The sequence below is a fragment of the Ovis aries genome, chromosome 3 (assembly GCF_016772045.2).
Source record: "Ovis aries strain OAR_USU_Benz2616 breed Rambouillet chromosome 3, ARS-UI_Ramb_v3.0, whole genome shotgun sequence".
NCBI classification, from domain to species: domain Eukaryota; kingdom Metazoa; phylum Chordata; class Mammalia; order Artiodactyla; family Bovidae; genus Ovis; species Ovis aries.
In genome coordinates, this window is record NC_056056.1 from 217,258,308 (window position 1) to 217,283,226 (window position 24,919).

The window sequence follows — 24,919 nt, forward strand, 5'->3', positions numbered from 1 at the left end:
CTTGATCACCTTTACCGCTGAGCCATCACACAGCTACTATCTGGTTATTTCTAGAACCTATGTCTTCCCCTTCCAAATTAAGGGCTCTTCCTCCTTTGCCTACTACTGACATTTTGCTGAATATATACATTTTTTGAGAGTTAAGTGAAATACTAAACAATTTCAACTGCTGACCTTGTTGAACCTAGTCAGGAGGTTAGATCAAGGGAATAAATTCTTTTCTAACAGGAAGTGAGGCTACTCTTTTTTTTTTTAATCCTAGAGACTTTCTATTCCAGTCTAAGAAACTAACAGTCTGCTGCCCTTTACCCTGTGTGTCTTTTCCTAGAAGAGCTGTTAGAAATTTTCATTTTTGAAAATACTGTGATTCAGTATTTGGCATTTGCCAGGCTACAGGAGATCTTCATTGCTTTTACTTTGTATGATGGGAATTGAACAGAGACAACTAAAAAACGAAAAGGAACATTTTTATTAAATAAATATTTACTGTAGACAGAGCTAGAAAATACACATTGCCTATAATCACGGACATGACTGAGCGACTGAACTGAACTGAACTGAATAATCACTCTCATCCCACTACACTGAGGTAACCACTCTTTACATTTTGGTGATGAATTTCATATTTTTTTTTTTCCCACAGAAATAAGCAGCACAATTTGTACTGCATTGAGACCTGCTCTGTCCACTCAGTGTACATTTTGAACATCTTTCCATGTCAATAAGGAGACTTCATTTTTAATGGCTGTGTTGTATTCTAGGATATGCTTATATGAAAATTTCCCAGACTGAGTCTAGCTTATTTTCAATTTATTATTATTGTCGACACCATTGTAAATATGGTTGTACGTCTATCTTAGCCCACATCCGTAAATAGCTAAATTTCTAAGAAGAATTACTGAGTCACAGGGTATATGTGGGTTTTCTTTTAATGCTTGACAAAGACAGTTTGTAGGGCTTTCCTGATGGCTCAGTGGTAAAAGCGTCTGCCTGCCGGGGCAGGAGACCCAGGTTTGATCCCTGGCTGGGGAAGATCCCATATGCCGAGGAGCAGCTAAGCCTGTTGAGCTTGTGCTCTAGAGGCCAGAAGCCTCGACTACTGAGCCCCTGTGCTGCAGTTCCTGAAGCCCGCGTGCGTTAGAGCCCGTGCTCCACAAGAGAAGCCACTGCAGCGAGACGCCTTCTCACGTCAACAAAGGCAGCCCCCGCTGGCTGCAACCAGAGAGAAGCCCTTGCAGCCTCAGAGGCTCAGCATAGCCTAAGATTAAAAAGATCAAGCGCCCCATGCTTAAAAAAGAAAGACAGACGCTTTGTCAGGCTAAAGGTAAGTTTAGATATACAGTTGACCTTCTAACTGCATGATCCATTTATATGTGGATTTTTTCAATAATAAATATTGCAGTACTACATGATCCACAGTTGGATGAATCCACGGATGCGGAGGGTCTACTATAAATTATATGCAGACTAGCTCCCACTTTGTTCAAGGGTCAGACGTAGCAAGTGGAAATTTCTCTCATGAAGTGTCCACACTCCTTTACCACTTGAAGACTTCTTATTATGACTTCATCAGTCTCTTAATGAAATTATTTATGATTAATCAGTGATTAATTGCTCTTTTAAAATAGTATATTTCTTTTAAATGAAAACTGTTGTCAAAGGAAGATCTCTCTTTTAAGGCTGTCCCTAAGCCTAGAAGCTCTAGTATATTCCTAGAGAGTTTTAACACAGTTCCTCAGGTGTTTCTGACTGCTTTGGACCAGTGCTTCTGGTCTTTTCCAATAGAGAGAACTTGATAACCTTCACTGGGGTAAGCAAACCGCATTAGTCTGCCACCAGAACAAAATTCCTTTGAGATTTCTTGTTTTAACTGAGAAATGTCTCTAGAATTTGTTTTTAGTCCAAAAAAATTATTTTGTTTTAAAAAGAATTTTATGTTTTTTATTATTTACATTTAATCACAAATCTAAATGAATTTTATTTTCTTACATATGAAGGAGGGTGTTTACCTGATTTTTTTTTCCAAATGGATAACCAGTTGTCCCCGTGGCATTTATTAAATAATCTATCCTTTCTCCACTGATCTGCAGTACCATCTTTATTATACGCCAGATTCCAGGATGTCAATACATATACATAGGTCTGTGTTTTGGTTCTATTTGGGAATATATTCCTGTGGGTGGACAGTGCTGTTTTAGTAACTGTGGCTTTGAAGCATTTTTGTAAGGCAATTATTTAATCTTATAATAACAGACAGTGGCATTAAAGATCACGTCTGTACTCCAGCTGCCAGCCTCACCTTCATCTGTTACCTGTAACATACTCCATCTCCGGCCATGTACTTCCCCAAGTGTTGATTGCGTTATAAAATGTCCATGCCTCTGTGCAAGTCATTCCATCTGTCTGCCCTCTTCTTCTAAAGTGGTTAATTTGTCTTTCAAGATCCTACAAGATTCATCTCTTGTAATTCATTACACTCAGTTTAAACAAATAGAGCAGAAGGATCCTTTGAAGTGTCCTGGGGATTCAGTGGCCCTTTCAGTGCTTGCATGCTTTTTCTTACCTACTGTTTCACCTGACTTTACTACTTTCCAGCTTTGAAACCTGCCATCAATTATTTGACCTTTATAAGCCTCAGTTTCCTTAGGTGTAATTTGGAGATAAAAGTTTCTACCTTATAGGATAGTTATAGGACTAAATGAGAGAATACCTCTGAAACGCTGACCCCATATTCAGAACATAGGGAGCCCTGAATAAATGCTACTTATTGTATCTGTCTCCACTAGACTTTGTATAAGACTTTCTCTTATTTATCTCTGAAACCCAATACTTAGCCCAGAACCTGGCAGGGAGTCGACTGATAAATAATTACCAGCTCAAAACTCTCCCCTCCTTGTTTCACTCTTCTTAGTGGTGCTGTCATTGTCTTTAGAGTCATCTTTAACTTTCCTTCTCACTCAAAACAAGAAACTTGTTGGGTATTTATCATAATCTAGGCACTGTGCAATATCCTGGGTGAAAAAGAGAACAAGATCGCCTCTCTCCATTGGAGCTTACAGTTTAGTAAGGGAGGTAGTTTGAAGTAAAACTTTTAGAATCTGTAAGCTCATTATACTGTTTGCTCCACCTTTATGTTTGTGAATTTTCAAAATAAGTTTTAAGTCAATATATGAATATGTAACTAATTAATGTTATGAACCCACTCCAGTACTCTCGCCTGGAAAATCGCATGGGCGGAGGAGCCTGGTAGGCTACAGTCCATGGGGTTGCGGAGTGTCGGACATGACTGAGTAACTTCATTTTCACTTTTCACTTTCATGCATTGGAGAAGGAAATGGCAACCCACTCCAGTGTTCTTGCCTGGAGAATCCCGGGGACTGAGGAGCCTGGTAGGCTGCCATCTATGGGGTCACACAGAGTCGGACACGACTGACGCGACTTAGCAGCAGCAGCAGCAGCAGCTATAAAGAGTAAAGCAGTCTGGGGAGTTTATATTTAAACTGAGACTGGAGATTGAGAAGAAGCCAGCCAGAGGAGATGGTGTTTGACAGGGGAGTAGCACGTACCATGCCATAGGAGAATAAGTCTTAGCATAGCCAAGAAATTGAAAGGTCAGCGCAGCTGTTATTAGAGCGGGAAAGAATGGGGCGAGATGATGATAGCGAGCAGATAAGCAAAGTCCATTATTCTTGCCTGGAAAATCCCACGGACAGAGAAGCCTGGTGGGCTGCAGTCCATGGGGTTGCAAAGAGTCAGACATGACCGAACAAGAAAAAAATCAACAAGCGAAGTCCATATCACTTAAATAGGACCTTAAATACCGAGAGGAGTTCAGATTTCATTCCTGTTTCCTGTGTGATGCTATTGAAGACTTCTAACCATGGAATAAGCTGACCTAATTTACTGTTTTGTTAAAATGCATGTATCAAAAAGATTGTAGGAAAACACTGTTTCATTAAAATGCCTGTGTCAAAAAGATTGTAGGAAAACACTGTTTCATTAAAATGCATGTGTCAAAAAGATGGTAGGAAAACACAAGCATACAAAATCTATGAGATGCGGCAAAGGCGGTCCTTGGAGGGAAGCTCATAGTGACACAGACCTTTTTTAAAACCACAAAAAATCTCAAGTAAGCGATCTAACCTACCACCTAAAAGAATGAGAAAACCAGAAAGTTCGGAGGGAGGCAAGGATGGGAGCAGAGATGCCAGCTGAAGCTATTGCAGTAGGCAAGAGATGATAATAGCACGAGAGGAGAAAAAGGAACACATTTGAGAGCTGTTTTGGAAATGGACTTGGTGGGACTTGCTGGTGAATTAGAAGTGGGAGGGGAGGGAAAGATAGAAATAAAGATTTATGGCTTGAGAGCTATAGTGTGCTATTTACTGAAATTTGCTAAACCTGGAATGTTTGGGTAGGAAAGTTAAGAGTTAAAATTGATCATATTAAGTTTGAGAGGTTTTGAGGAGTTCAAGTGGAAACGTCAAGTAAATTATTGAATATGAGAGAACATGAGTTCCAAAGAAAGTTCCAGGCTGCAGCTATACATTTGAAGGTTTTAGTGTAAGGATAATAAAGCTGTGGGAATGGATGATGCTGTTTAAGGAGAGAAATAAGTAAAAGGGGGCTTGGTGTTAAATTCTGAATTACTTAACATTTAGAGAATAGGTCAGAGAAGGATGAAGATGAGAAGTAAAAGGAGTGAAATATATGGAAGGAAAACCAGGGAAGAGAGACACCACAGAAGCTCTTTATCCCCAGCCAGTGCCTAGAACAGTGTCTGGCCAGGACTGGTGTTCAGTCGTCGTTAGTTGAATGAAATCAAGAGATTATTTCAAGAAGAAGGGAAAGATGAACAAAATTTAGTGCTGCTGAGAGACCTTGTATGAGGGGATTCACTGGATTGGCAGGATGGATATTGCTTGTGATGGAGGCAGAAGTCACACTGGAAAGGATTTAACAGAACAAGAATGGGAGGTGAGAAGGTGCAGATAGTATTGATTTAACCACTTTACTGAAATTTGATTGTGAAGAGAGTAGACAAATGGAGTTGTACCTGAAGGGGAATATGGGATCAAAGAAGAATTTTGATTGTTTCTTAAAAGGGAACATACTAGAGCTTAAATGTATTCTAGAGATAGAAGTGATCCAGGAAATAGTGGATGACAGTTGATGGGAGAAAAAGAGATAATTACAAGATTGGAGTTTTTGAGAAGGGAGGAAGGGAAGAAGGGAAGCTATCAGGACTGTAAGCAGAGGGACTGTTCTTCAGAAGGAGGAGGAGGGTCACGTCTGTTGAAACAGAGGAAAGAAGGGAAAACAGGTGCCAGCTCACGTCAATTTATACAACTGGTCATGAGAAAATGACAGATTTCCAGTTTTAGGCTTGTTTAGGTTCTCAGTGGAAAATCAAGGGCATTAGTTAAAAGGAATGTCAGTGCTGTAAAGGAGGGGAAAGTGGGTAAGAAGAGCTTTCTTGGAGAGGGGAGGAATTAGAAATCCAGTTTGCTAGAGAAATCTAGTAGGATTGCCAGCTGAGTGCCCATTTAGTGACTTTGAATTTATGGTAAAAATAATCTAGTTGAATGCTTTTTCATCAGTATTCTTGATATGGAGAAGATAGTTTCTTGGTTCTGAAATTATGGAGCTTGGGAAAAAAAGAGAAATCTTTGGAGCGAATTGAGGGTTCTTGCAAGGGAATGATTCTAATAATTAACTATGAAATCTAAGCTAGATGAAGAGAAAAAATTGAAGGAGGAAAGAAGGAGTCAAGGAATCGAAGGTCTCGTTTTAATTAAAAAGTCATTTTCATGGGGCTCTTGAGCAAGTGAACTAGAAGGATCAGGTAGTGGATTGAGTTTGGTGTGATAGTGGGAGGATGTGGCTGAGGCAGTTTACAGAACTGGGGGCAAGGCGTTTACGAGGGTTACCCATTTGGGTGCCGAGGTTATGTTGAACGTGATGAACCAGTGTGCTAGAGAGTTTAACATTAAGCCAGATGTGCTGAAATATCAGAGTGATAAGTGTTTCTGCAAATAATTAAAACTGAACTCTCAGGTAGAAAGGGGATAGATGGCTTCTTCAGACTGGGTGGCCAGGGAAGGTCTCTCTGAGCAGGTGACATTTATGGTCAAATCTGATTGATCAGATGGTGATTGGAGAGAATACTTATGGCAGAGGGAACAGCTAGTACAAAGGCTCTAAACTGGGTATAAACGCCTCACCTTCTGAGGAAGAAGGGAAGCCAGTAAAGCTGAAGCTTTTTCCACCAAGAAAGAGTGAAATGAAATGAGGCAAGGGGCTCCTCTAGTTGGCTCAGTGGGAAAGAATCCACCTGCTGATGCAGGAGACATGGGTTCGCTCCCTGGGCCAGGAAGATCCCACATGCTGAGGACCAACTAAGCCTGTGCACCGCCACTATTAAGCCTGTGCTTTAGAGCCTGTGTTCTGCAATGAGAGAAGCCACCACAATGCAACTAGAGAAAAGCCGGCACAGCAGTGAAGGCCCAGCACAGCCAAAAATGAATAAATAAAATTATTTTTAAAAGAAAGAAATGAAGTGAGGTTGGTGTGCATTAGGAGGGTGAAGGGTTTTGAAAGTCAGTCCAGAGCTTACATGGCATAATGCGGTAGCCTGCCTGCAGGATCACCCTGATGATCCTCTCATGTTCCTGCCTTTGTGTAATCCTCTCTCAGGGTGAGTAAGGCTAACCTGTGTAACCAATGAGATATTGAAGCGGTACTGGTGTGATTTCCAGTGCTAGGACATAAGAGGCATGGCCATTTCTGAGGGAAGGCAGGTTGCCATATTGTTCAGTTCAGTTCAGTTCAGTCCAGTCGCTCAGTTGTCTCCGACTCTTCACAACCCCATGGGCTGCAGCATACCAGTCTTCCCTGTCCATCATCAACTCCCAGAGCTTGCTCAAACTCAGGTCCATTGAGTTGGTGATGCCATCCAGCCATCTCAGAGGGACAACCTCTGTTGTCCCCTTATCCTCTTGCCTTCAGTCTTTCGCAGCATCAAAGTCTTTTCCAGGGAGTCAGTTCTTTGCATCAGGTGGCCAGAGTATTGGAGTTCCAGCTTCAGCATCAGTCCTTCCAATGAATATCCATTCAATCCCTGGTTGGGGAACTAAGATCCTACAAGCTGTGCAGCATGGTCAGAAACAAAAGGGACTTCAGAAATGTATTATCCAAATGGTACATACATCCTTGTTTGGATCCTGATGCAAATAAATCAAATTTACAAAATCAGAGGAAATCTGAATCCATATTTTGGTGTGATATTAATTTTTCAGATGTGATAACTGCGCTGTTTATGTTGCTGCTGCTGCTGCTGCTAAGTCGCTTCAGTCGTGTCCGACTCTGTGTCCGACCCCATAGACGGCAGCTCACCAGGCTCCCCCGTCCCTGGGATTCTCCCGGCAAGAACACCGGAGTGGGTTGCCATTTCCTTCTCCAATGTTAGGCTTTTTTAATATTGTGGGGACATGCAAATAGCCTGTGGAAGGGTTCCCATGGAGAGGACCTAACCTCCAGCTAGCAGCCACCATGTGAGGGAGTCATTGTGGAAGGGGACCCTCCAGCCCTAGACAGACCTTCAGATGATTGCAGCCTCTCACATGTATTTCATTTATAAATATCCTGGTGTATATCACTAAAAGTTAAGGACTCATTAAAAAAAAAAAAAACCTAACATAAACATAGTGCAGTTGTCACATCTGAAAAATTAGTATCACACCAAAATAAGGATTCCGGTTTCTGCTGATTTTGTAAATCTGATTTATTTACATCAGGATCCAAACAAGGATGTATGTACCATTTGGATAATACATTTCTGAAGTTCTTTGTGTTTTTGGCCATGCTGCACAGCTTGTAGGATCTTAGTTCCCCAACCAGGGATTGAATCTGGGGCTACAGATTCCTAGTCCTAACCATTGGACCACCAGGAAATTCCCTCCTGAGTGTGTTTATAGTTCCCTTTTCCCCTCAATTTACCTAAAAAATAAACTTGGTCATCTGTCCAATAGTTTCTCACCTTCTGGATTTTGCTAATTGCATTTCTGTGATGTGTTTGACTTGTCCCTCTATCTTGTATTTCATGTAAACTGGTAGTTATATCTAGAGGCTTGATCTAATTCAGGTTCTTTTCCTTGGCAAGAATACTTTATGGGAGATGGTTACTTCTGTTAGGAGGCGTAATAAGCAGTTGTCTCATCTGACTGTGATGTTAACAGGTACTGAGGAGCAGTACCTCACTATTTTTGTTACTCTCCATTGCAAAATGGTGATATTCTAACTCTGTCATTTGTCTTGGTTAATTAGAAAAACTTTCTCACATCTATTCTGTGGTTAATCTAAGGTATACTTCCTTCAGGAAAGGTGGGTTAAATGCTTGATTCTTTCACTTTATTTGTCGTTGTTCAGTTGCTAAGCTGTGTCCGACTCTGTGACCCCAGGGATTGCAGTGCACTAGGCTTCTCTTCCCTTCACTATCTCCTGGACTTTGCTCAAACTCATGTCCATTGAGTTGATGATGCCATCCAACCATCTCGTCTCCTGTCACCCCCTTCTCCTGCTGCCCTCAATCTTTCCCAGCATCAAGGTCTTTTCCAGTGAGTAGGCTCTTCGCATCAGGTGGTCACAGTATTGGAGCTCCAGCTTCAGCATCAGTCCTTCCAGTAAATATTCAGGGTTGATTTCCTTTAGGATTGACTGGTTTGATCTTGCTGTTGAAGGGACTCTTCAAGAATCTTCTCCAGCACCGCAATTCAAAAGAATCAATTCTTTAGTGCTCAGCATTCTTTATAATCCATCTGTCACATCTGTACAAGACTACTGGAAAGATCACAGCTTTGACTTTATGAACCTTTGTTGGCAAAGTGATGTCTCTGCTTTTTAATATGCTGTCTGGGTTTGTAATGACTTTCCTTCCAAGGAGCAAATGTCTTTTAATTTCATGGCTGCAGTCCATGAATCACTGTCCACAGTGATTTTGGAGCCCAGGAAAATAAAATCTGGCACTGTTGACACTTTTTCCCCTTCTGTGTGCCGTAAATTGATGAGACTACTTACCAGTTTTCACAATATTAAGTTGGTTCCCTAGCATCATCCAAAGGAGACCAGTGAGTTTTTTTTTTTAAATCATACTATGAATTCATGGATTTTTAACATATTTGGTATATGTGAAACCATTGCTATGATTGTTTTTATTGATGCTTCAGATTGTCCAATTCTTAACTACTGGGAGGAGCCTCTTCAAGTTGACTTCTGAAGATGTTTTATAGCTAGCATCCTTGCTTTTTGATATGTGAGATGTCTAGTACTTATCTTATATGTTTGCTGTCCCAGTTCTGAATCAGCTATTTCTTTGAGGAGCTTTGGTTCATATCAGTGGTAAAGGCTGTATGTGAAGTTTGGATACGTGATCACGTATAGCACACTTTTTAATAGATGCTAATCAATGTATGAGGAGTTCAAAAAAGATCTTCTTTCACTTTGGGTTCAAATGGATAGATACGCTATTTTTCTTAATCTAAAAATATGTATTTTTTGTTTGTTTGTTTGCAGGGAAATGGGAAAGTGAAGGCCTTAGGAAAAAATAAATGAAGATTTAACTTCTCTTTTAAATCGTGTGTCCTCCTTCTGCTGTACTTTATTCATTATGTCCAGTGAAGAGAACTTTTCATATTTCTGGCTACAAAAAATTAGATAGTTTTTAAAGATTATCAATATAGCTTTTGGTTTATATACTTCCCATCTCTTTTTATGTCTAGATTCCCCCTCCCACAGACACGTTTCTCCCACAGACACATGTCTTCTGGCATTTTTAGGAGGATATAGTATTTTTATTTTGAATTTTTTTCTTTATTATAATACCCTTGGCTTTTGCTAGCTACATCACTAGTAAAAAAACCTTAGTTTTTGTGACAAGCATAAGGAAGCCTTGTTTCTTGATATTTTGATCTCTAAAACTCATTATATATATAAAGAGAGGAAATACATTCTACAAGTTGAATGACTATGTATTTAAATTATAAATCAAGTTAGAAGAGAATGAAATATTGTCTCCCTTGAGAAGACTCTGGAATACAGATTTTTTCCCCCATATTTAACAATTTAATCCTTCTCACTTTCTCAGTATTCAGGATCTAGTTCATCAGTTTTATATATGAATCATTAAATATTTTATTCACTCATTCTCTCAACCAGTACTCATTAAGCACCTCCTCTACACCAGACATGGTACTGAAAACAGGGGATAAAGGAATAAGAAAAGCATTTTCTGATCATCACATAACTTTTTATCCAGTGGGAAAAAGACAATCAAGCAGCCACTTGATTAATACATATGTAACGCCAAAACTGGTAAGTGCCTTTTAGGAAATACAGGGAGCTTTTCAGACTGAATAACAAGGAGATCTGACCTGGTCTGAGAGATTAGGGAACGCCCCTCTGAGAAAGTCATGTTGAAGCAAAGATTGGAATGAATGGTACGAGCTGGCTGGGTGATCATTTGGAGCAAGAGCCTTCAGGTAAAGGCACTAGCATGTGTAGGTACTAAGGGAAGAAAGAGCTTGAACCCTTGGAGGAACTGAGGTTTGCTAGAGATAGAGAAGGCAGAGTGATAGGAGAGAAACTGGAGATGTAGGCAGGCCTGGCTCTTGCAGGGCGCTGTCAGCCTTAGTCTCCCCCAGATATACAGAAGTCCAGCCACTTAAGTGTTGGTGAGCCAGTCTCTCAAGGACCAGGCTTCCACATGACACTTCCCAGGACATGTTGGTGGGCTTTCTGGTGGCTTAGAGGGTGAAGCGTCCGCCTGCAATATGGGAGACCTGGGTTCAATCCCTGAGTCGGGAAGATCCCCTGGAGAAGGAAATGGCACCCACTCTAGTACTCTTGCCTGGAAAATCCCGTGGACGGAGGAGCCTGGGAGGCTGCAGTCCATAGGGTCTCAAAGAGTTGGACACAACTGAGCGACTTCAGTTTCCACTTTCCACTCCTGGGAGAATGTGGGGAACTCTCTGAGTTCAGCTTCTCTTACCTACTTCTTTTTTTAAATTAATTAATTAATTTTTTTATGGCTGCACTGGGGTCTTCATTGCTGCATGTGGGCTTTCCCTAGTTGCAGCGAGTAGGGGCTTCTCTTCATTTCAGTGTACGGGCTTCTCATTGAGGTGGCTTCCTTGATGTAGAGCAGACCCTAGGCACACGGGCTCCAGTAGTTGCAGTTGAGTCGGACATAACTGAGCAACTAACACTTTCAAGGCAAAATTAATTTTCTTCCAAAAAGCAATTCTTAAAAATCGAAAATAACAAGAAGCAAAGAACTTAAAATTTAAAACCCAGTAATTTGAACTTGTATCCTTAGTAGTATATACTCTAAGGACAAAAAAAGAACTACAGAAAACAGGCAACAGCAAAACAACAAAACCCTTCAAGTGTACCGTGCGTTATTGTGATGGTATCAGTATTGTCATTGGAGACTGTTGTGTATGTATTGTCAGATAAAGCAAATGAGTACTAAGGAAATGGCAACCCACTCCAGTATTCTTGCCTGGAGAATCCCATGGGCAGAGAAACCTGGCAGGCTGTAGTCCATGGGGTCACAAGAGTTGGACATGACTTAGCGACTAAACCAACCAACCAACTTATGTGGCATTTTATCATTTCCAGTGTTGTTGACACTCAGATTATCAACACAGATGAAAGGAGATATGGATATAAAAGAAGTTAGTTAAAACCCTGTTAATTTGATTTTTTTTTAATAGGCTTATTTTTCTAGAGCAGTTTTAGGTTCACAGTAAAACTGAGCACAAAGTACAGAGTTCTCATTTAACTCCTTCTCCACCCCCAACCCCCAGTTTCCCCTGCTATCAACATCCTGCCCCAGAGTGGTACACTTGTTACAGTTGAAGAACCTGCATTGATACACATCATTGTCACCCGAAGTCTACAGTTTACATTAAGATTCATTCTTGGTGTTGTACATTCTGTAGGTTTTGACAGATGCTTCGTGACATATATCTACCAGTACAGTATCATAAAAAGAAGTTTCACTGCTCAAAAAATCCTCTGTTCTCCCTCTATGCATCCCTTCCTCTAACCAAGAGCCACTGGAAACCTCTCATCTTATTGCTGCCTCCATAATTTTGCCTTTTCCAGAATGTCATATTGTTGGAATCGTACGTATGTAGCCTTTTCAGATTGGCTTCTTTCATTGAATAATATCCATTTAAGTTTCCTCCATGTCTTTTCATGACTTGTTAGCTCTTTTTGGTGATGCATAATCCGTTTTGCATAATCTATTTGGCAAAGTAATGCAGAGACATTACTTTGCCAACAAAGGTCCGTCTAGTCAAGGCTATGGTTTTCCAGTGGTCATGTATGGATGTGAGAGTTGGACTGTGAATAAAGCTGAGTGCCGAAGAATTGATGCTTTTGAACTGTGGTGTTGGAGAAGACTCTTGAGAGTCCCTTGGACTGCAAGGATATCCAACCAGTCCATTCTGAAGGAGATCAGTCCTGGGGGTTCTTTGGAAGGAATGATGCTAAAGTTGAAACTCCAGTACTTTGGCCACCTCATGCGAAGAGTTGACTCATTGGAAAAGACCCTGATGCTGGGAGGGATTGGGGGCAGGAGGAGAAGGGGACGACAGAGGATGAGATGGCTGGATGGCATCACAGACTCGATGGACATGAGTCTGAGTGAACTCCGGGAGTTGGTGATGGACAGGGAGACCTGGCATGCTGCAATTCATGGGGTCACAAAGAGTCGGACACGACTGAGCGACTGAACTGAACTGAATCCATTTTCAGTTTGTTTATCCATTCACCTACTGAAGGACATCTTGCTTGCTTCCAAGTGTTGGCAATTAAAGCTGCTATAAATATCAGTGTTCAGGTTTTTGTGTAGATATAAGTTTTCAATTCCTTTGAAGTATCAGGGAGTGTGATTGCTGGATTGTAAGCCTGTGTTTAGTTTTGTAAGAAACTGCCAAGCCGTGGTCCGGAGTGGTGGTGCTGCTGCATTCCCACCAGCCACGGATGAGCGTTCCTGTTGCTCCACATCCTTGTCAGCATTTGCTGTTGTCAGTGTTTCAGTTTTTGGCCATTCTGATAGATGTGTAGTGGTATCTCATTGTTTAATCCATGACTCCTTAATGACATATAATGATGAGCATCTTTCCATATGCTTATTTGCCATCTGTGTGCCTTCTTTGGTGATGTGTCTAATTCAGGTCTTTTGCCATTTTTTAATTGGGTTGTTCATTTTCTTATTGTGTGTTAACAGTCCTTTATCAGATATATCTTTTGCAAATATATTCTCCCAATCTGTGGCTTGTCTTCTCTTTCTCTTGATTAACTTGATTTTGAATTGGAAGTTTTGGGAAGAACTCTTGCTATATTTTATCTTAAACTACAACAACAACAGCAGCAACTACCTGCTACTGTATTCCACTGAAAAGCTGTAGAAACAGTGATCAGCCCAGTAGCAATATACAACCCTAGTGTCCAAATTATGGTCTCGAAATACCAGTTATCATGAAAGAAACAGGATTCCTTGGATAGCTTACCCAGTCCTGCAGCAGGAATCATATAAGATAAAGCTAAACCTAGAAATTCTTAATATATTATAAGGAAGTCATCAAAAATTATGGTAGATCATTTCCAAAGGGCCCAAGAGAATATAAATTGTTGCAGCCACAATGGAGAACAGTATGGAGATTTCTTTTAAAAACTAGCAATGAAACTACCATATAACCCAGCAATCCCACTACTGGGCATATACTCTGAGAAAACCACAATTCTGAAAGACACATGTACCCCAGTGTTCATTGCAGCACTATTTATAATAGCTAGGACATGGAAGCAACCTAGATGGCCATTGACAGATGAATGGACAAAGAAGTTGTGGTACATATATACCGTAGAATATTACTCAGCCATAAAAAGGAATGCATCTGAGTCAGTTCTAGTGAGGTGGATGAACCTACAGCCTGTTACACAGAATGAAGCAAGTTAGAGGAAAACAAATATCATGTTAATGCATGTATATGGAATCTAGAAAAATGGCACTGATGAACCTATTTGCAGGGCAGGAACAGAGACAGATGTAGAGCACAGACTCGTGGACACAGAGTGGGGAGGAGGGCGGGACGGAGGGAGAGGGCAGCGCTGACATGTGTATATTACCATGTGGGAAAGAGGTAACCAGGGGACATTTGCTATATGATGTGGGGAGCTCAGGCGCTGCTCTGTGCCAACCTAGAGGGATGGGATGGGGTGGGAGGGGGGACAGAGGTTCAGGAGGATGGGCATGTGTGTGCCTGTGGCTGATTGTTGTTGACGTATGGCAGAAAGTAACACAACGTTGTAAAGAGATTATCCACCAATTAAAACTAAATTTTTCTAAAAGAGGACCCAAGAGTATACATGAAGAGACTCTCTTTGACCAATGATGAGATAGTTTGGATACCAATAAAAACATTAACTGAAACGTGTATGAGTTCATAGTAATACTTTATAGAAGCTTATTGATTACCATTTGTTAGTGCTGCATTAAGCTTGTATCTTTCTGTTCCTATACAAATTGATCTGGCTTCTAGATCTGAGTCCCAATTTATAAGAATTACAGAGGACAGAGCAACATATTAAATACCAACATGGAGGTCTAATAAGAAAAGTCTAGGCTATGGGAAACCCTCCGGGACAAATAGCCTGGCTTCTTTGACAGATGGGTTGCAAGGGAAAAACACATCAAAGCAGACAAAGTAACAAAGCCTTGTACATTTATGAGACATCTGGAAATTTGAATACCAACTGGGGACCTGCTGGTATTAGAATTATCATTATTTTTAAGTGTAATAGTGACAATGTGAATTTTTAAATAGTTTTTTTTTTAAAAAAGAATAAATACTGATGTGTTTATCCATGAAATAGGTTTGGTTTAAAACTGATGCAGAGGGAGGGAGACAGATGTGGGCTGGATACGGATGAAATGGTGTTGGCCAGGAATTAGCTATTTAAGCTGATGATGAGAGCGTGAAGATTCACCATATTACTCTGCCTACTTTTTAAATGTGATTCTGTTTCTTTCTTTCTTTTTGGCTGGGTGGGATCTTTGCTGCTGTGTGGGCTTTTCTCTAGTCGGGAGAGCCAGGGCTACTCTCTGCTTGCAGTGCGCAGGCTTCTCATTGCAGTGGCTGCTCTTGTCACGGCGCGCAGGCTCCAGTGCACACAGGCTTACGTAGCTGTGGCCCCTGGGCGCTAGAGCACAGGCTCAGCAGTCGTGGCCCACAGGCTTAGCTGCTCCACGGCACGTGGAAATCTTCCCAGATCAGGGATCTAACCCAGGTCTCCTGCATTGGCAGGTGGATTCTTTACCACTGAGCCACCAGGGAAGCTCCTATTCTGCCAACTTTTTGTGCTTAAATTTTTCCATAGTGAAGTTTTTGAAAAGTCTCCCCTAGGAATTCATAACCATGAACTGGCCTGTGTGTGAATGTGAGATTTGAATTCTTACTATCTGTGTAGCATGAGAAACTCAAGCTAATTTACTTTAAGCTGTTCTTGGGTTCGTAGTGTCTCCAGGAACCTGACAGAACAACACAAATATTCTCAGGGGAAAAAAAAATCCTACTTAGGACTCGAAGAAGTCCCACAAATAAAATTCCAGAGAACAGAAACCCATGACAAAAAATCACAGATCACTTAGGAAACAAGCAAAAAAAAAAAAAAAAAATCCTACTTAAAACTCAAAGAAATCCCACAAATAAAATTCCAGAGAACAGAAGCCTATGATGAAAAATCACAAATCACTTAGGAAAAAAGCTACAATATGATTTGAAAAGATTATATATATATATATATATATATATATATGTATATATAGTAATGATTGGAAACTGAATAAAGTAAAAATATTTTAATATATTTAAAGAAATAAAAGCAGAGGTTAAAAGCATAACTAGGTAACTGAGACCATCTGAAAACTGAATTGAAAGTCCCATGTTTGATGCTAAAGCTGAAACTCCAGTACTTTGGCCACCTCATTCAAAGAGTTGACTCACTGGAAAAGACTGATGCTGGAAGGGATTAGGGGCAGGAGGAGAAGGGGATGACAGAGGATGAGATGGCTGGATGGCATCACTGACTCGATGGACATGAGTCTGAGTGAACTCCAGGAGTTGGTGATGGACAGGGAGGCCTGGCGTGCTGCCATTCATGGGGTCACAAAGAGTCGGACATGACTGAGCGACTGAACTGAACTGTGCATCATTGTAGAGTTATCTGACTAGATTTTTAAAAGATATTAATAACCAGATATATTTGAAAAAACTGTTGCAGAAATGAAGAACATGATTATTGAACTTAACAGTTAATTGACAAGTTAAATAGCAGATCAGACACATGAAGAGAGAATTAATGAACTAGAAGATAGAGCTAAAGAAATTGCCCGCAGGAAATCCAGAGAAACAAAGAGAAAATCTAAAAGAAAGATTAAGGCATGTGAAAGATACAGTGAGGTCTGACATAACATCTAATCAGAACTCTGGAAGGAGATAATAGAAAAATTGAGAGAGAGTCATTATTTGAAGAAATAATGACTGAGATTTTCCAGAATTGATGAAATACTTGAATCCTCTGAATTAGGAAGTTCAAACAGGATAAAGAAAGAGAAATATCCCCTCAATTCTTTGGTAAATACAAGATCTTAATAGTGGCCAGAGAGAGAAAGCAGACTGTTCTCAGAATGATAGCTGACTTCTCATTAGCCAGAGTGGCAGCCACGAGACAGAATGCTGCTGTCAAAGTGCCGAGAGAAAAATAATTATTTTTCAAAAATGATGAAATCAAAACATTTTGAAATAAAGACCATTTTATGATGAATGGAGGAAATAGAAGAGTGTTTTGAGCTTTCAGCTATAACACAGTAATTAAGAAAGAGTTTAATACTCTGGAATCAGCTTGAGTTCTGTTGTCCTTGAAGCAGAGTTAATCTCTCTGCTTCAATTTCCTTCTCTGTGAAATGGAATGACAGTAATTCATACACTTTGTGGTGGGTTTTAAATAAGTAAATGAGTTACTAAATCTGAAGCATTGTGTTGGAGAAGACTCTTGAGAATGTTGTGTTGGAGAAGACTCTTGAGAGTCCCTTGGACTGTAGGGAGACCAAACCAGTCAATCCTAAAGGAAATCAATCCTAAATATTAATTGGAAGGACTGATGGTGAAGCTGAAGCTCCAGTACTTTGACCACCTGATATGAAGAACACTCACTGGAAAAGACCCTGATGCTAGGAAAAATTGAAGGCAGGAGGAGAAGGGGATGACAGAGGATGAGACGGTTGGATGGCATCACCGACTTGATGGACATGAGTTTGAGTAAGCCCTGGGAGTTGGTGATGGACAGAGAAGCCTGGTGTGCTGCAGTCCATGGGGTCGCAAAGAGTCGGACACGACTAAGCAACTGAACTGAACTGAACTGATTGTGACTGGCCCATAATACGCATTCAGTAAATGTTAGAGATTATAGTACTATACTGAATTTTAGGTACCATCAGTTGTAAGATATGCCATTATTTTATGCTCCACTAAGTAAAGAAGAATGCTCTCAGTTAATTATAAGATATAAGATGGCATTCATTAATTATAAAATCTGCCTGGATTTCAGAGATGTTACCATGTAAAGAAAAAATTCCGTACCTCAGAATTGGCGAAAGGAGTATAGTTTTCTGCTCTCTACTCCTGCAATGACTAGCTGGTTATTTGAAAATCATTTATTGAATAACAGCTTTTCTTCACTGATTTGAGGAGTCCTTTTAATCATAATTTCCTTTGTGTGCTGTGTGTTGTGCAAAGTCACTTTAGTCGTGTCCAGCTATCTGTGACCCCATCACCTGCTGTGACCCCATGGACTGTTGCCCAGCAGGCTCCTCTGTCCACGGGATTCTCCAGGTGAGAATACTGGAGTGGGTTGCCATGCCCGCCAGGGGATCTTCCCCACCCAGGGATTGAACCCATGTCTCTTAGGTCTCCTGCATTGGCAGTCTGATTCTTTACCACTGAGCCACCAGGGAAGGCCAACTTTCCCTTTCATTGCACATTCTTTTCTCCTTGATTGACAAGCACTTCCACTGTGGAATCAAGGAGATTAGTATATTGGATGAGAATTAATGGGAAGGGAGACTGAACGTAAGCAATGTAGCGGATTAAAGCATCACAAAGGAATGACACTTGAAGAGCAGGTTTGGAGAAGACCATTTCTTTTTTGGATAGGTTAGGTTGGGGGTTGGAGGGACCTTGTGATAGAAATTCTTATTAGGTTCCCAAATTCTCTCCTCATCTTGGCCCATTCCTTCCTCTCTGTTTCTTTCCAAACCACTAATTCTCAAAAATTTAGCCTCTATCAGAATCATATGGAGGGCTCTTTAAAAAGCACAGATTGCTGGCCCTGCCTGCTGAGTTTCTGATTCAGTAGGTCTGAGTAAAGACCTAGAAATTACATTTCTGTCAATTCCTCAGTGATGCTGCTGCTGCTCAACTGGGGGACTTTACTTTGAGAACTACTGCTTAAGACCGAGCCCTCTTCCTTTCCATCTATATTCTAAACGGCCTTTAGTTTTGGCTTCTTTTCCCAATTTTCCTGTCCTTTAACACCTCCTGATACAAATTAGGATTATAGTGGAGGGAGTAGACATGGAGAGAAAGGAATTACATTGCAGAAGAAAGATGAATGGCCTTTGGGAACTGAATAGATATGAGAGACAAAGCAGCAGGAAGCACAAGAGACATCTTCTAAACCTTGCTACCAGATTTACTCTTGAAAACCCTTCTTTCATCTTGGTATTTCCCTATTCAAGAATCTGCAGTGCGATACATCTAAATAACTTACACTTGAGACCCAACCAGTGTGATTCTTCCTGTTGTGTCTAAGTCAGATGTCTTTAGGACAAGTGACTTTGCAAGTAAATTTCTGTATTACCAAATACTTTCAGGCCCATGCCAGTGACCTACTTTAAGCAATATCCAATTTAATGATTCCAGTTCAGCAAACTAACTTGGATACATTTTAGGACTTGCGTAGAATTCAGTCTGAAATACACTTGTATAAAGACTATCGATTTCTAAAGGTTAGTTTATACCCTATTTAGAAATCCTATTTATTGTATATATGTTATTATTTTTATCTCATTATACACTGTGCTTTCCATATTTACCTTTTTCTTATGCTTGCTGTTTGGCCATAAAAAAAGGGGAGGCATCATGTCACATATTTATATTTGCAATTATAAATGCAGTTGAGGCCAAGAGTGTGTGTTTGTATGTACAGGTGGGATGAAATAAATAAATGACAGTGAAAGCCTGTATATCAAGATCACTCTTTGTTGATCCTGGATTTGAAAATAAGTATAGAGATGATGCCTTGGGTTTTTAAGATACTTAGTACATGAAATATTTTTATTTTTTAATTTTTAAAAGCTGGTTTTTCTTGTTATTTCTGTTATTTCTCCCGTGTGTAGGTGAGATTTTAAAGATGTGGGAATTCTGTTGTTTGTTGTTCAGTCACTATGTCGTGTCTGACTCTTTGCGACCCCGTGGACTGCAGCACTCGAGGCTCCTCTGTCCTCCACTATCTCCTGGAGTTTGCTCACGTTCATGTCCACTGAGTCGGTGATGCTATCTAACCATCTCATTCTCTGCCACCCCCTTCTCCTATTGCCTTCGGTCTTTCCCAAAATGGGGTCTTTTCCAATGGGTTGGCTCTTTGCATCAGGTGGCCAAAGTACTGGAGCTTCATTTTCAGTATCAGTCCTCCCAGTGAATATTCAGGGTTGATTTCCTTTAGGATTGACTGGTTTGAGGACTTCTGGAATGAAGATTCTGGCTAGCTGTAAAAGAATGTCAAATATTTGTGTGGTTTTTAAAAAATCTTTATTGTGGCATAATTTACATAACTATAAATTCTCCCATTTTAGGTATAAAATTAAGACAGTGCTTCCAGTTTGTGTTGTTTATACAGAATAGAGCAGCACTGAAGGACCACTCTTATATGGATAGAGATCCATGTTTGGAGCCTTTGTAGCTTATTCATTCCACAGATACTACATTGAGCATTTACTACGTATCAGGCACTGTGCTATATATTGGGGATTAAAGCGTGAAAGACTTGGTTTCTGCTCTCAAGGAAGTAACTAACCATGAGGGCTGTATAAAGGAAAATAAGCTATAATACTGGGCCATGGGAACCCAGAAGAAGAGTAGTTGATCTGGAGGGGCTTTGGGGGATGGGGCATCATCAGAGTATATTGGTTTATTAGTAATTGTTGTTGTTCAGTTGCTAAGTCATGTCTGACTGTGCGACCCCATGGACTGCAGCATGCCAGGCTCCCCTGTCCTCCACTATCTCCTGAAGTTTGCTCAGATTCATGTTCATTGAGTTAGTGTTGCTATCTAACCATCTGATCCTTTGCTGCCTCTTTCTTGTTTTGCCTTCAATCTTTCCCAGCATCAGGGTCTTTTCCAGTGAGTCGACTCACTCATCAGGTGGCCAAAGTATTGGAACTTCAGCTTCAGCATCAGTGCTTCTAAATATTCAGGGTTGATTTCCTTTAGAATTGACTGGTTTGATCTCCTTGCAGTCCAAGGGACTCTTGTCAAGAGTCTTCTCCAGTACCACAATTCAAAAGCATTAATTCTTCAGCACTCAGCCTGCTAATAATATTAACCTAGTTAATAATAATACTTGATAGTAGCTAGATAATAATAATAGCTAATACCCAGTGTTTATTCCGGAGAAGGCAATGGCACCCCACTCCAGTACTCTTGCCTGGAAAATCCCATGGATGGAGGAGCCTGGAAGGCTGCAGTCCATGGGGTCGCTGAGGGTCGGACACGACTGAGCCACTTCACTTTCACTTTTCACTTTCATGCATTGGAGAAGGAAATGGCAACCCACTCTGGAATTCTTGCCTGGAGAATCCCCGGGACGGGGGAGCCTGGTGGGCTGCCGTCCATGGGGTCGCACAGAGTCAGACACGACTGAAGTGACTTAGCAGCAGCAGCAGTGTTTATTCTCTCCCAGGCATGTTCCAGATACTTTGCATATATTTACTCATTGAATCATTACAAAAACCTAGTGACGTGGGTTGTATTTTCATACTCATTTTTATAGATGAAGAATCTACAAGATTATTATTGATAAATTGACCAAGGTCACCCTGCCCAATAAATGGCTAATCTGGAATTTGAACCAGTCAGTGTGGCCCTAGAATCTGTGTCTCCTGAAAAGCTTTCTCACTGGAGATGACATCCAGGCTGTGTCTTGAATGTTTGTACTTAGTCTGACAGAATGATGATTGGGTTTTGTCTCCACGGTTGTCTAGACAAATATCAGGAGTGAAGGTAAAGAAAGCTCAGGGTTGAGTACGAGTGTGACAGACTCCTTATACTACTTGTGAAGAAGGTGAGTGGCAAAAGATGAGACTAGAAAGGCAAGACTGGATAATGAAGGGATGCTGGCTAAGGAATTTGGGTTCTGTCATCTAATTTTTAAAGTTACAGCAAAGATACCACTTTTTCCTTTGTATTTATTTGATCTTTGTTTTGCTTTCATTTTTTTAATGAAATATATCGCACAACCAGAGAGATGTATAAAATACAAATGTAAAACTTAGTTATTTTAAAATAACCAGTTCTGAGATCAAAGAATAGCACATTACAGGAACCGGCAGTCCTTAGTGAGCTTTCTAGTGACGCCCCGACTTCCACCTGCAGGAACCACTCTTCCGATTTCTTTTCTTTCCTTTCTTCTTTTGTCACCCATGTACGTCTAAACGTTGTAAGTTTGGCTGATTTTGAACAGTCACACACTATATATTCTTTTATTATGTGGTCATTATGTTTTTGAAATCCATCCATGTTCTGTGTGGTTATTATTTCTTGATTTTCATTGCTGTATGGTATTCCATTTTATGAATATGCTGTTCTACTGTTGAGAATATCTGGGTTGTTCCCAGCTGGGGGCTCTTATAATAGTGCTGCTTTGAAAATTTTTGTGTATCTTTTGGTGCCCCTGTGTATGAATTCTTTGGGGTATATACCTGGGAGTGGAATTGCTGGATCATGAAGTATGTCTCTCTTCAACTTTAGAAGAATAATGCCAGACTATATTTCAAAGTGGGTATAGCACTTTATTTGTATATTCTCACAAGTAATACATGGTAATTCCCATTGTTCCATACCCTTGGCCACACTTGTTATTATCAGACTTTAAAATTTTTAATTGTTCTGGTATACAAAGTTATATCACTGTGATTTTCTTTTTCTTTTTTTTCCATTATGGTTTTCTTTTGTATTTTTCTTATTATTGAGGTTTGACAACTTTTTATTTGTATTTGTGGTTTGTTTGTTTATTTGGTGATGTGCCGCACCTAGCCTCTTGCCCATTTTCCTATTGTTATCTTTTCGTTTCTTGTCAGAACTCCTTTTTATTTTGAATATGAGTCCTTCTTTATTGGTTTTATATGACCCACTTTTTCCTTTTCCTAAGGATGTCTTTTGGTGAACAAAAACTGAATTTTGGTATCATTATCTTTTATCTGTTTTTTGACCATGGTTACTCTTGTTCCCTGTTTAAGAGCTCCTTCCCAGTGCCTCAGTGATGGGAACATCCCACGTTGTTTTCCGAAAGCTTTACTACTTATATTTCACATTTGGATACATAATTCACTTGAAATTGATTTTTATGCATGGTAATTCTTAATTAACTTATTAGTGCTCCTCTGCCTTGAAGATTATTTTTAATATTTTGTCCAGATTTTCTAGGCTCTTCTTAGCAGGATAGGCTTGTTGGTCTGAATTATCTAGTTTAGCATTCCCAGAAGCAGAAATCTCTTTTTAAAGTTTCAGTTTCACTTTGGCTTCAAAATGACCTATCCTCTTCTGTAAAGGGGCCTTAATAAATATGTTTACTAAAAAATAGCATTAAAATGACTGAAAAACTATATAGACTCATTGCTTTTATTATATATATTTATTATTTAAAAGATTAAAAAAGAAGTTTCTGTTTCATCTGTGCTTCTCTCAGATATAAAACAACTGTTAGGCAACTTAAAGTTTGCTGCATGAAAAGAACAACTGTACTTATTGCAGGATAATTTTAGAATGTTTCATTTTCATTTAGAATTTTGCCATAGCTATACACTATCGAACGTTGATTGATCAAACAGTTCAATGATGGTGCTGGCCACCCCCTTTCTCTGTCTATCCATATATTTAAGCCTCTTTTTTGGCCAGAGATGGACTGTATGCAAACCACATCCAGCATGCTTTTAGTTTGTGCCACAAAATATGAAGAAAATGTTTTCAGTTTGTGGCAACTAGATCCATGACATATGATGCTCCGGGAACTGTTTTTACAGTCGCAAGATGCATGAGAACGGAAGAGCAAACTCCCATGGTTATTGGCAAGGAAAAACTGGCTACGTGGCTGATGTTAAATGTGTTTTTTTAAGACAGCCAGATCAAGAAATGTCTGAAGAATCTGAGACTGTAGCAGAGAGATGATTTTGCAGTTAGTAAACACAGCCTTGGGAAGCCCCAGCAAGGCAGCTTCTTGTGAGCCATTTACAGCTTCTGGGAGGAGAGTGCAGTGGAGGTGCCAGCAAGCAAGGGCTGACGTGGCCTCCGGGGAATGTTACAGGGGCTGCAGAGTCTCCTCCGTGGGCACAGACCACCATGGGGTTAGAGGAGGCTTCTGGTCCCCACCTTGCCTGGCCATTTCGGTCTCTCAGGCTCATGATGAAGGTGTGCCTGGTTGTAGCCAAGAGTTTACAGGGAAGCATTGCGTACTTAGAAATTATGGCTCAACAGCCACATATTTCCTTCCTTCCCAGCCCTTGCATATAGCATTTTCTTTCTCTTTTAAAATTAACAATTCCCCAAAGTGTGGTCCATGGATCCCTCGCACTCCCCCAGGTCTAGATCCTTCCAGGGGGTCCATGAAATCACCTCTTTAATAACATTAAGATGTTATGTGCCTTTTAAACTCATTCCTGAGTGTACAGTGGTGTTTTCCAGAGGCTACATGGCATGCAGTACTGCAAAAGATTGAATGCAAAAGCAGATACTAGGATATAGCTGTTGTTTGATACTTGCAAAATATCAAAGATCTTACAAAAGTGTAAAAAAGTGGCACTGTTCTCTAAACTTTTAGCCTTTAAAATATTTTTAATTTAAAAATGTTAACATGTAATCATTTATTACTTATATATTTAAATATTTATGAATGAATATTTTAAATTTTTCATAGTTTTCATTTTTAATGTGTTTGTTGTGGTTTAGTTGTTAAGTCGTATCCAACTCTTTTGTAACTCCACAGATCATAGCCTGCCAGACTCCTCTCTCCATGGGATTTCCCAGGCAAGAATACTTGAGTGAGTTGCCATATCCTTCTCTAGGGGATCCTTCCTGACTCAGGGACTGAACCCATGTCTCCTGCATTGGCAGGCAGATTCTTTACCACTGAGCCACCTATAAATATTGTTAACTACAACCTACATAAACAAAAGCTTTTGGGGATCCTTAATAATTTTTAGGAATGTAAAGAGACCCTGCGATGAAAAAGTTTGAGAATCACTGCTTTAGAGCCCATCAATTCCAGCCGGGATCTTGGTTTCTCCCTGAAGGCTGCACAGGTTGTCCAGCCCACCATTTTCTCTGCATCCTCGAAACTTCTGTGCCGCACAGCTTAGTGCTTAGTTTTTGTGGAACTGCTTGGTGTGCTAACTTTCTTCTCCTTATCAATAATGTAAGACCTCTAAGGATAGAGAAAGTGTTTGTTGCTTAGTCGTGTCCGACTCTTTGCAACCCTGTGGACTGTAGCCCACCAGGCTCCTCTGTCCATGGGATTCTCC

The 24,919-nt window shown here is 40.3% G+C and overlaps 1 protein-coding gene across 6 annotated transcripts in view; it reads left to right on the plus strand.

Annotated features, from left to right (window-relative positions):
* The window catches only part of TNRC6B (trinucleotide repeat containing adaptor 6B), a 261,892-nt gene that overhangs the window by 33,852 nt on the left and 203,121 nt on the right, over positions 1 to 24,919 (plus strand). Inside the window, exon 1 of one of the 6 annotated variants that reach the window (XM_060413563.1) lies at positions 4,335 to 24,439. The exons of the other annotated variants lie outside the window; for them this stretch is intronic. The gene's annotated coding sequence lies outside the window, so the exon portion shown is untranslated. Of the gene's footprint in view, positions 1 to 4,334; positions 24,440 to 24,919 lie in introns of those variants that run through there. 6 annotated transcript variants of the gene reach the window in all.